The following is a 13,249-nucleotide window of genomic DNA, read 5'->3' as shown; positions in this document are numbered from 1 at the left end:
GATGACTACATTAACGCACTGTAGGGTTCCACATAATGTTTTTCCACCTTTTAGCAGTCTCTCCTTATTGAGCCTTCTCACCATATCCTGTCCCTATACCATCACTCTGACCCCTCAATGATATGTATCCTATTGAATACCAGTTCTCATGTTCTTTGTTCCAGTGGTCCTCAAACTATGGCCCGTGGGCCACATATTGTATTTGTATCTGTTTTGTTTCTTCATTGCAAAATAAGATAGATGCACTGTGCATAAGAATTCATTCATAAGTTTTGCTTTTACTATAGTCAGACCCTCCAATGGTCTGAGGGACAGTAAACTGGCCCCCTGTTTAAAAGTTTGAGGACCCTTGTGACAATGTCTCTGGACATTGATTATTCCATCATTATGTTTCTGTATAGCCTGCATCCTTTTGTGTCAATCTCTTTCCCTCCAATTAACTTCACTCTCCAGGTAGCAGAACATCACATCATAACATGGCTTTATCTTTTCTTATGGTTGAGTAATATTCCATTCTGTATATAATACAATTCCTTCAGGAAACTGGAAAGATAGTACAGCAGATAGGATGCTTGCTTTGCTTATGACTGACCCTGGACACCCCATATGGTTCTGTGAGTCCACTAGGAGTGATTGCTCGGTGCAGAGACAGAACAGACTTCATAATAATCACTGTCATTACTATAAATGGGTGTACTTTCTTTGAAGGAACTTATGAGGCAGTGCAAAATGTTGGGATCCAATCAAACACACGTTGCATGTGTAGGTCTACCTAGTTATCGTAGCAATAATAGTAGTTATAGTGGCAGCTGCACTGCTTGTAACAACAGCACTACATCTAGCAGGAGAAGAGAAGGTAGAAAAGTTCTGAAAATCTTCCACAGAGTTTGTCTCCTCCACAATTCTTGGGGAGCTACTCAAGTTGACAGAAAGGAAAATAAAACAGGGAGCAAAGCATAAAGGATGGTGAGAATAAGCAGAATAAATATAAGTAAAGAATCAAACCATATCAATCCTAGACATTATGGAAGTATACATTTTCTGAAGCATATTAAAATCCAGGTAATTTATTGCTCAAATGATTTCTCAGAAACTGAAATTTCATAGTCAGCCCATCATAAAGCTGACTTTTTATTCTTGATTTTTGGGCCACACCCGGTGATGCTCAACAGTTACTCCTAGCTATGTGCTCAGAAATCATTCCTGGCATGGGGGACCACATGGGACGCTGGGGATAGAACCAGATCTGTCCTAGGTTAGCATGTGCAAGGCAAACGCCCTACCACTTGTGCCACTGCTCCGGCCCCATAAAGCTGATTTTTAAAATACAAAACTTCTGTATGTGTTTAGGTGGATTCTAATCCTATTCAAAATTAAATCAAAGTCAGATAATATACCACTGGAGACTGTTTTGTCAACACCTAATAAAAAAAAAGAAACAGAAAAACTGAATTTCTCTAAGCAGAGAAAAAGTTATGTCCATTTTCCCAAGAAGTACTCATATAAAGAATTTAACCTGAGCAACAACAAATAGACAAAGCCTGATATTTTAGTGAGGCATGATTTCCAAAGTGGGTTCAACTGCTTGCCTACTCAGAAGGAAAACACATATAAGCAAAAAACAAACAAGAAAACTATTTACAATATTGAGAAATATTGAGAAGACAATGACCATGACTAAACTGTCACCTTCTCTGCTGCTGTTCTCTTTGCTGATTTGCAGTTAGTTCGATGAAGTCAAAAACTACCGTGAAATTTTATTTAAAAACTTTTACTAATTAAAGTAATAATTATTTTTTGGTTCATTTGGAAAGGTCAGCTACATAGGCAGGAATAAATATATTCCATTATGAAGATTGTAATGATTTCCAAACTGGTAGTGAGATTGGAAATGAGACTTCAGTGAAGAGAAAAATAGTTCCAATCACAGAATGTTAAAACTGGCTATCTTTCTCTTTATGGATAGATAAGAGCTTTTAGTGAACAACATTGTGTTTTATGATATTTTGATTACTTTTTTGAAAGTTGAGACAGCACCCATTTCCAACAGAGTGTGCAGAAACTCAATCTGAGATAAAGTTCAGATGTCTGACACTCTGAGGTCTGTTAAGTGTCTACCAAAAACTTAGATAAAAGCTTATTGCTAGTTTTATAGGCTATCGCTATAGATTCAGGCAAATGAAAAAGGCAAGATATTTTCCAAATCTTACAGAAAATTATTTCAGTATGTTATTTTAAAAATTTATAACTGAACTTCGGGAACAAAGTTAACAACTGTAAAAATAATAAGAATATAAAATGGAAGCTAAAAGAGAAGAGGGACAGACAATGGCACAGGGTCATATAGTGTTTGCCAGGCATGTAGCCATTCTAGATTTGGTATCATATGGTCCTTCAAGTGCAGAATCAGGAGGAATCCTTGAGTAGTACTGGGTGTAGGGTGGGACAGTGAGGGAGGGAGGAGACAGGCAGAGAGGGAGGGAGGGAAAGAAGGGAGAAGGAGGGAGAGAGGAAATAAGAAAATGCAATTAATGGTTAAAAAAGGGGAATATCAAAGAAAAAAGTGAATAAGTAATTCAACTTCGAGTCTCTCAATTATTCTTCATTTGTGAAGTAATGGCTACAATTTCTGGAATGCACAACTGGCCTGTATCTGTAGGTTTCTCTCCTTGGAATCAAGAAATAGGAAACAAAAATGTACTTAGTAATAGTAGACTATCATGGTTTCACCTGTATTGACTGTCTACAGACTTTTTTCTTACAGACTTCTGTCATTACCTAGTCAATATTTAAGCAAGTTCTTAGTCACATTTATATTTTATTGGGCATCTTAATATATATTTTATGGCTATTACAGGCACATTTCATTTTACTATGGATCATCTTATTCCAACTTTGCACATAAATGTTTTTGAAAACTGAAAATTTCTGGCACGCCTACGTTGAACAAGACTATGTGCATCACTTTGCTGTTGCTTTCACATTTTGTAATTCTTACTATATTTTGAATTTTGACATTATTATTTTGATTTTATTATGTATGTATGATAATCTGTGAACCAGTTATCTCTGATGTTAATATTGTTATGGTTTAGGGTGTTATAAACAAACTACATACATGCAAACTTATTCGATGTTATTTTTATTTTAATTTTATGCACTGAAGAAAGGAACATAGATTATAACATAAATTTAATCAATAAAGCAGTAGGAAATTTTGAGAGGACAACTTGAAATTTTTTAAAATAGTACTGTAAGATGTTATTAAAGCCATCTCATGCTATGGAGATATCTTTATGGAAAGAAACAAAGTCAACTGCAGTGGCAAATTTCACTGTTGCTCTATATGGGAGGTGGTGTTGTTTTCTTTTTACTTTCTTTTTTTTTTTTTTTTTGGTTGTGGCTCTGGCCACATCTGGAGTGCTCGAGGATTACTCCTAGCTCTGTGTTTAAGAATCACACCTGGCTTGAGGGATGATAATAGGAGCTGGGAATAGAAATTGGTTCAGCCACATGCAAGGCAAGGCAAGTGGTATACCACATGTTCTATTGTGCTGGCCCCTATTATGAACACTTGAAAGACACATAGTCCTATACCCACCCCCCACACACACACACATCCCCCCCCCCGTTACAAACAGAAGTTGGGGATGTGGTTCAAGCATAGGATTGCAAGCATTAACACTTGGGTTCCATTCCAGCACTAGGGAAAAAAACTAATAGTATATTTTTGTATTTTCCCAGCCTTGGTTGATTGGGGCCACACCCAGAGGTGCTCAGGGTTTATTCCCAGCACTACATTTAGAAATCACACCTGATAGGTGCTGACAGAGATCCAACAAAAATGTATACAAAGTAAGCTCCACACCTGTCTTATTTTTTTGCTCCACTGTTGTTCTATTATAAGAAACTGCCCCTCATTCCAATATTTAGCAAAATCATGAGTAATAAGCAGCCATTAAGGCAGATATTCCAACAGTGAAGTTTATGTTTGGCTTAAGGCTTAGAGGATAGTTAGCACACACATTTTAGCAATGAAGTTTGCACATGTGTAGGTAAACTGAGTGGAAACCAGGACCTCAAACATGCTAAGCTATCAATGTATCACTGAGATATCTTCCAGGTGCTGGCAATAAAGTATTTTTAAACTAAAGTATGTAAAGTTTTTAGACATAAAACTGTGGCATGTACTACTATGTTGTATAAATGGCACTTTAATACACACTATAAAATCAAAATCTTATTTCATTGTATTTTTGCTTTAATGGTTTAAATTTAGCTCTGGAGCTAAACCTATACAATTTCTGAGGTATAGTTATAAAAGTAATCTAGAAATTTAATGCATGCAATAGAGGAGAATATATACAAATACTAACATCATCTAATATAAGTGAGCTGAGCATCCTGAAACCAAACCCTTGCAGATACTAAGGGATAACTATAATGGCAAATGATAACTACAAATTCAGTCTGTAAGAAATCAACTTAAAAATAAAAAAAGAACAACAGGGGGTGATAGAGAGAGAGCCCTGGGATTATGTTGCCTGCCTTGCATGCAGCTGATTCAGGTTCGACCCTCAGAATCCCATATGGCCATATGGTCCTCTGAGTACTGCCAGGATTAACTCCTAAAGGCAGAGCCAGGAGTAACCCCTGAGCATTTTAAGGTATGGCCCAAAAAAACAAAACAAGAGGAAAAAGAACAATAAAATTATCCTCTCTTAAAAAAAATACTAATGGTTTTCTTTCACCAAGTTAAATCATAAATAGTAACATAAAAATACTTAATATTAGCAAGTTTCAGTAATATCTTATAAAGAAGAACTATTTAATCTGAGAACCTCTAGAATATATCTGGGAATCTGGGACATATGATTTCAATAACTTCTGCCTTAGATGTGAATGCTCTAATTCAGCACTAATTACAAATCACAGTGAATAAATAAAATGTACACTCCCCTTCACAGTGCAACCTTCCAGCCAGCAATATTCCCTATTTCCCTCCTCCCCAATCCTGTGCCTGCCTTTGGGACAGGCATTGTATTTCTCTATCATTGTCATGGCAGTTGTTAGTGTCTATTTCTGTAACTGTGCTCACCACTCTTTATGATAAGCTTCATCTTATGGGCAGGTCCATCCAGCCCTCATCTAAGTTGTTTCTGGGTATTATTACCATACTGTCTTTTATTTTTCTTAAATCTCACAGATGAGAGAGACTATTCTTGTCTATCTCTCTCCCTCTGACATATTTCACTCAGCATAACAGTTTCCATGCAAACCCATGTGTAGACAAACTTCATTGTGTAAATGTACCAATTTCTTTAGCCACTCATCTGTTGTCAGGCATCTGGGTTGTTTCCAATTTTTGGCTACTGTAAAAAAGCACTGCTATGAACGTTAAAGTGCAAAAAGTATCATTGTATTGTGTTTTTATGTTCCTAGGATATATCCCTAGTACTTGTATTATTAGATCACAGTGGAGCTCAATTTCCAGTTTTATTGAGAAATATCAATATTGTTTTTCAGAAAGGCTGGACTAGCATTCCCACCAGCAGTGAATATGAGTTCCTTTCTCTCCACATCAATGCCAGCAGTGGTTGTTCTTGCTCTTTGTGATGTGTGCCAGTCTCTGTGCCATAAAATGATCCTCCATTATTGTTTTGACTTGCATCTCCCTGATGAGTGATGTGGAACATTTTTTCATGTGTCTTTTAGAATTTCCTCTTTGAGAAAGTTTTTGTTCATTTTTTTTCTCCATTTTTTTAAAAATCGGGTTAGATTTTTTTTCTTGATAAGTTCTTCTGTCAGTACCTTGTATATCTTAGATATTAGTCCTTATCTAATAGATTGGGTGAACGAATAGTTTCTCCTACTCCATGGGTGGACCTTGTATCCTATTCACTGTTTCCTTTGAAGTACAGAAGCTTCTCAGTTTAATGTATTCCCATCTTTTTTTTTTTATCTCTGTTTCCACTTATTTGGACAGTGGTGTTTCCTCCTTGAAGATGCCTTTACTTTCAATGTATGAAGTGTTTTGCCTATGTTTTCTTCTATATACCTTATGGTTTGGTGTCTGATATCAAGGTCTTTAATTCATTTGAATTTGACCTTTGTGCATGGTGTTAAAGATCTGAGGTTGCTTTTGTAGCTGACCAGTTGAACCAACACCACTTGTTGAAGAAGTTTTCCTTGCTCCATTTTGTGTTTCTTGCTCCTTTAATCAAAGATTAACTGATTTTTATATCTGGAGGTCATTCTGTGAATACTCAAGTCTAGTCCATTGATCTAAGAATCTGTCTTTATTCCAATACCATGCTGGTTTTAGTGACTACTGCTTTGTAATACAATTTAAAGTTGGAGAAAGTGATACCTTTCTTCTTTTTTTCCAAAAGGGTTGTTTTAGCTATTTTTGGAAGTTTACTGTTCCAAATGAATTTCAGTAGTGTTTGGTCCACTTATTTCAAGAATGTCATGGGATTCCTTAGAGGAATTGCATTAAATCTGTACAATGCTTTGAGGAGTGTTGTCATTTTAATTATGTTAATACTCCCCTGAATATACCCATGAACAGGGTATATGTCTCCATTTTCTTGTGCCCTTGTTTATTTGAGGAAGCAGTGCTTTGTTGTTTTCTTTGTAAAGGCTCTTCGCCTCTAGTTAAGTTGACTTCAAGATTCTGTGGTGCAACTGTGAATGTGATGGAGTTTTCAATGTCTATTTCTTCTCTATCATTATTTGTGTACAAGAATGCCATTGATTACTTCTGCACGTTAATTTTGTAGCCTACTGTCTGCTATAGGAATCTATTGTTTCAAGAAGCATTTTGGTAGCTTCTAGGGCTTTCTAAATATAGTATTAGATTTGTCATTTGCAAACAGTAAGATTTTGAGTTCTTCCTTTCCTCTCTGTAAGCCCTTTGTGTCTTTTTCTCTAGTGCTATGTTGAATACGACTGATGAGAGGAGGTAGACTTGTCTTGTGCCAGATTTTTAGAGGAAAGGTTTTCAGTTTATCTTGCTGAGTATAATATTTGTCATTAGTCATCATTTCTTTACTGCTGCATGTCTCTCCAATTTCATTTGATTTTCCATCTCTTTCACTCACTCTCTCACCTTACTATAGGTTGTTTGGGAGTACTTTTTCTCAAAAATGGATACTACTCAAAAACTGGAAATTTACCCCTCCTTGTAATATACCCTAGAAACACAAAAATACAACTCAAATATTCCTTCCTCATACCTATATTTATTGCAGCACTATTTACAATAGCCAGACTCTGGAAACAACCAAGATGCCCTTCAACAGATGAATGGCTAAAGAAACTGTGGTACAGTTGGAATATTAAGCAGCCACCAGGAGAGATGAAGTCATGAAATTTTCCTACACATGGATGTACATGGAAACTGTTATGCTGAATGAAATAAGCCAAAGCGAAAGAGAGGGACACAGAATAATATCACTGATCTATGGGTTTTAAGAAAATTAAAGACATTATTGTTATAATCCCCAGGGGTGAGGGCCAGAAGGACTGGCTCATGAGATAAAACTTACCACAAAGGAGGTAGAAAAATAACTACACTAACAACTAACAACTAACTAACAACTCAATGTTAATTAGTCGGAGAAATACAATGCCTATCTCAAATACAGGCAGGGAGTGGGGGAGGAGGTGGTAGGTATATTGCACTGGTAAAGGGGGTTGTTCTTTGTATGATTGAAATGAAACTACAATATGTTTGTAATCACAGTGTTTAAAAAAAGAAAGAAAAGGGCCCGGAGAGATAGCACAGTGGTGTTTGCTTTGCAAGCAGCCGATCCAGGACCAAAGGTGGTTGGTTTGAATCCCGGTGTCCCATATGGTCCCCCGTGCCTGCCAGGAGCTATTTCTGAGCAGACAGCCAGGAGTAACTCCTGAGCACTGCCGGGTGTGGCCCCCCAAAAAACAAAAACAAAAAAAAATAAAGAAAAATAAAATATAAACTCAGTCACTCATTATCTAAACAGGATATATTCAGGTATCATATAAAAATCTTTCAGGGATTTATTCACAAGTATTTATTTTCTTTTCTGATTACTTGTGTATCAAGAAATGAGCATGTGGGGGTTGTAGTTGGCCAACTAGTGTTCAGCCCCTGGCACCCTTATGGTACCCCAATCTCTGTCAGCTTTGATTCTTGAGCACAAACCCAAAAGAAAGCACTAAGCACTAAGCACTATCAAGTGTGTCCCCAGAGCAAGCAAACAAACAAAATGTACATGGGAAAATTTTATGTACTATTAAATTCAAAAGTGAATTAGTGTCAACCTAGCTTTAACGCATTTAATTATTCAAAAAAAGAGCAGCCTCCACAAAAGTCATGAATTAGTGCATTCAGGATATCACAAAGTTGAACAAAGATTAAACTAATACTTAGTAAGAGATATAAAAACAGAAAACAAGATATCTGTGGGGGAAATATCCAAAGTATAATGATTGCTTTCCAGGTTATTGTAGTTACAAGTTAAGATTCTTTATGTGATAAAGAAAAGGAAGATCAAAATATCCAACTACTCAGACCTGCCATGCATATTCTATTTAAAATTCTTTTATAAAATTCTGCCATCATGATAAATACTTGATAAAGCATGAAAACAGAATAATCTGAACCTTCAATGTGAACGAAATGTACAAACTGAATAGCAGCAAAAAGTAGAAAATTAAGCCTGCAAATATGGTAAAGACTGCCTACTATTAATGTTAATTTATTTTTTCTTTTATTTTTGAGTTGTTTGGGCCACCCCCCGTGATGATCAGGGGTTACTCCTGGCTATGTGCTCAGAAATCGCTCTTGGCCTGGGGGATCATCTGGGATGCCGAGGGATCGAACCTTGGTCTGTCCTAGGTCAGCTACGTGCAAGGCAAACACTACACTGTGCCACTGCTCCAGCACCAATGTATTTAATTTTTTTTAATTTAGTTTTACTTGTTTTCCCCAAAGGGAGAGTGCAAACACACTTTCCCACTACCACAAATATGCAGTTGAGTTTTCCACATTTGGGGGAAATTGTGGGGGTCAGCGCATATGAAGTTCATTAGATAAACCTCACCCTGGGAAAACCACCATTATATACAATGGTATTTCCCCTGCCAAGCAAGTATCCTAAGTTATTTTTTAAAGTTATGGTTTAGAAAGTAAAAAAGGTGAGCTTACGGACATGTCTTAAATAGTGAGTTTTAGAAAATAAAGAAAGCTGTTTTTACTTTTGATCGAATTTTATAAAATAATTTGATTATATAATTTATAACTCTTTGATCGGACCACAATCATAAAAGAAGGGTCATGAGTCTGATAGAAATAAAAAACTGAAATTTCTTTATATTTCAGACAGTGAAAGCAATTTCTTCATATCATTGATTTTTAATCAAAAACATAAAAGGATCTCAGTTTAACTTGTAAAAATTACATGTTCCCAGAATTATAGTTTATGTCAAAACTGAGAACTGATAGGATGTCTGATTCTTCCATTTTGGGGGGAGGGATGGACCACATCCACTGGTGCTCAGGGATTACTTTTACTCTTAGCTCTGTACTCAGAGGCCACTCCCAAGGGTGCTTATGGAACCACAGAAATGCCCATAATGAAACTCAGGTCGGCTTTTTGAAAGACCAACTTAACTGACTCTGCTATCATTTTTGATCCCTCTTCATTTTTTTTAAGTGAGTTATTCTTGGAAGAAGTGAAGTTTCACTTATTCACTTATTCACTGGGAAGTTTCAGTTTCTATCATTACTTTCTGGTTCTTTGCATATTTACACATATTTGGTTTTCATTCCTCTCTGATATCATTAACAACATTACAGAATTTCAGGGGTATAGCTTAACACTTCCATAAGTATCCATCATTCCTAGCACCTATCATCATAATTCCAAAATTGTCTAAAGAAATATTCTCGCAAGAAATAAGTGTAGTAATTACTTCTGTTCAATAGATGGCAATCTTTTACACTGTAGTCAACATATCAGTATTTTCAATTTTCATTGCACAGTATAATCTACCAGTAGAAAATGAAATATCAGTGATAAAATAGTCTTAATTTTACAATAGAAATACTTAACGATTTGGTTATTAAATGGTTACAACCCTGAACATGTGATATCTCTTCCAAGTTTGCAAGCAAACTTTCTAGAACCAGTTAATATAATTTACCAAGCGGTTACTATTCTAAGAATTAGTCTATTGATTTGGTTTAATCACCAAATATCCAAGTGTGGATGCTCTCCAGAACAGAAAACATAAAGTTTGTGTATAATTATTACCTAAAAAAAAATACGTGGAATTAAGAGCTGGGAATGACTCCTAGTTTCTATTGGATGGTTTATGAAGGATAGTTTTAGGTCGTTTACTCAAATTTGTACCTTTTGTTTCAAACTGGTATATGTCTTCATTAGAACACATACCATGAGTCAATATTTTTTTTATGAAATACAGCAAAATCAAGAGACATAGCTCTTTGCCAACAATCTGTTCTTTAAATTAATGAATATGTGAATATCTGTAAATAAACATGTTTTAAAATTTTCCTACAAAAGAATATGTATAGAAATATTTCTGTACTTCAAGCTTTATAAATGTTCAATGAATGTACAAAGGTGACAAGATTTTGTTAAAGAAATAATTTAAGATTTGTTCTTTCAGTACCCAAATTCCTCTTTGAAGACATTTAATTAAAAATCAAGTAGTGCTATAGGATAGTCCATAAAATATTTTTCTTCTAATATTTCAGTTTTATGTCATGTGTGACCAGAGGATAAACACTTTGTTTTACTAAAGGTAGAGGTAGTCACCTTCAAACAAGTTTGTGTGTGTGTGTGTTTAATTCTTATGCATATTTTGTAAAAATATCAGAATTCATTGTTCCTTGAGCAAGAGAATAAAAGATGAATAAAAGCATGTTTGGGCTTAAATTTAATTTATTTTGCTAAACTAAATGCTGCTTTACTTATTCTATATTTTACTATATAAAAATGAGAAAATAGTTACCTAAAATAATTAACTAAAAGTAATGATTTATTTAACTGAAAACATGCTTTGTACTTACTTCATTCTCAGCACTGTAATCTAAGCCCTGCCAGGAGAGATCCCAAAGCACAGAGCCAGGAATAAGCCCTGACTGCTAAGAATGATAAAGAAGAGAAGGGAGAGTAAGGGAGGGGGGATAGGTGTTTGAAAAAATGAAATGCATGGTGTTTAAAGTAGTTTCCCCTCTCTCACTCTTTTCTAACCTTCCCTTCCCTTATTTTTGTTTGTTTGGGTTTGGAGGACACATAGGGCTGTGTTTTTAAGCTTACTCCTGGCTCTGCACTCAGGGATCATACCTGGAAGGCTCAGGGGACCATATAGGGGTGCCAAGAATGAAACATGGGTCAGCCATGTGTAAGGTAAGTGACTAATCTGATATACTATCTCTCTCTGGTCCTCCCCCTCCCCCCATAGTTTAAGGCATTATCTCTCAATGAAATATTTATGGTCTCCCTAAATTCTGTATTCTAATGGGTTACATAGATTTTCCATTATTAATATATCACTATTAATAAGGTTACTTTCTTTTAATTAACCTATATTCAACAATAATTTTTAATTCATGACATCACCTTGCATCAGTGCACATTTCCCCACCACCAATGTCAGTTTCCCTCACACTCTCTCTCTTTCTCTCTCTCTCTCCACTAGCTCTAAATTTTAACATTTCCTAATGAAAAAAAAAAACTACTTTTGTCTTTCCTACCAAAATATGAAACATCTCAAATATTTGATTCTAAAAATAGGCATGTATTGTCTTTATTACCAAGAATCACGAATTGCTTTGTGTGGAAAAATAAAAACCCAAGTCACAAAGAAAAATAACCAAAATCACATTTGATGTTTTTTGTTTTTTGGGCCACACCCGGTGATGCTCAGGATTACTCCTGGCTATGCGCTCAGAAATCGCTCTTGGCTTGGGGGACCATAAGGGACATGGGGGGGGGGGGGGATCAAACCAAGGTCCATCCTAGGTTAGCCACATGCAAGGCAAATTGCCCTACCGCTTGTGCCACTGCTCTGGCCCCTACATTTGATATTTTAAAACATCTTTTATAACTACTGAACAAACCAATATTATGCAGAAAAGAGCAACTTTGTTCATTAAACTTAACAATTCTCCTTTCAAGCCACTTAGGCATAATAGTACTTGGTTAGTAACAAATATTAACTTTTGGTTCAAAAAGCTTAACTCCTATTAGAATTATAGTTTATGGAGACAAAATCATGTCATTCAAAAAAGACAAGGATGTACATCAGAGCTAAAAACAATGTTTCCATCTGGGCCAAAGTTAGTGAGTTCTACTTAAAAATAACTTTTTCTTAGACACTAATTTGTCAAATTGAGCACAGAAAGGCAATAGCTCTGAATTGCTATGAAAGAAGTTAAATTAAAAAGCCCAATATATTTTCTGAGAAGGAATTAAGGTTAAATAAATTCATAATGCAAGGATTGTAGAATTAGAAGAAGAGAAGAGCCATATAGAACCCTTGCTCTTTGTGTAACAAAAGGACACAAGAGGACAGAAGAAGGTGGACATTTGTCAATTTAAGTTTCTGACAATGTAAGTTTTCAACAGAAATAAACCCTCCTAGTATCTTGGACCTGTATTTCTATTTTCTAGAACATGTAAGAAAATAAATTTCTATCATTTAAGTTACTACATGGTAGCATCTTGATATAGCAGCCTGAGTTGAGTACAGACCTGGTATATCAGAGATGATTCTATAGCAAGTAGGGTATTTTGCCTGGCATGGAGTCAGCCCAGGTTTGATCTCTGGCTCACATATGGTTCACTAAACTTGCCAGGAGCTAGGAGTAACTCGGAAACACTGCCAGGTGTAGCCCCAACCCCCAAATCCTCAAACAAACAAAGTTATAAAAAGAGATGAGTCTACAATTCTAGCTTTCTCACTGAGTTGAATTCATATTTATATTTCCCTGTATACCTATGTTTACCTAAACATATTTCTTTGTATCCTAGATGAACAGACTTCTACTTATATAATCATAGTTACTTCTGGTAAAGTATGTTTATTAGAATGCCTTGTCTTTCAATTTCTATTATTATAATCATCAAAGAGTTCAGACTGTAGTTGAAGATGTAGATCGTACAGAAAAATATGTATAATGTGATTCAGAAAAGGAGGTACAAAAAATGATAAAAACAATTTAGTCTGTCACTTC

At 35.6% G+C, this 13,249-nt stretch overlaps 1 protein-coding gene and 1 non-coding gene across 2 annotated transcripts in view; both read right to left on the bottom strand.

Annotated features, from left to right (window-relative positions):
• Positions 1-13,249, bottom strand: part of PDLIM5 (PDZ and LIM domain 5) — a 142,021-nt gene that overhangs the window by 40,160 nt on the left and 88,612 nt on the right.
• LOC126032813 (U1 spliceosomal RNA) lies at positions 8,975-9,138 on the bottom strand. The gene has a single exon (XR_007504002.1). It is a non-coding gene; the product is annotated as a U1 spliceosomal RNA (small nuclear RNA).

Source organism: Suncus etruscus, chromosome 16 (assembly GCF_024139225.1).
Source record: "Suncus etruscus isolate mSunEtr1 chromosome 16, mSunEtr1.pri.cur, whole genome shotgun sequence".
Lineage (NCBI taxonomy): Eukaryota > Metazoa > Chordata > Mammalia > Eulipotyphla > Soricidae > Suncus > Suncus etruscus.
Note: the sequence above shows the minus strand (reverse complement) of the source record. Positions and strands in the feature narration are given on the sequence as shown.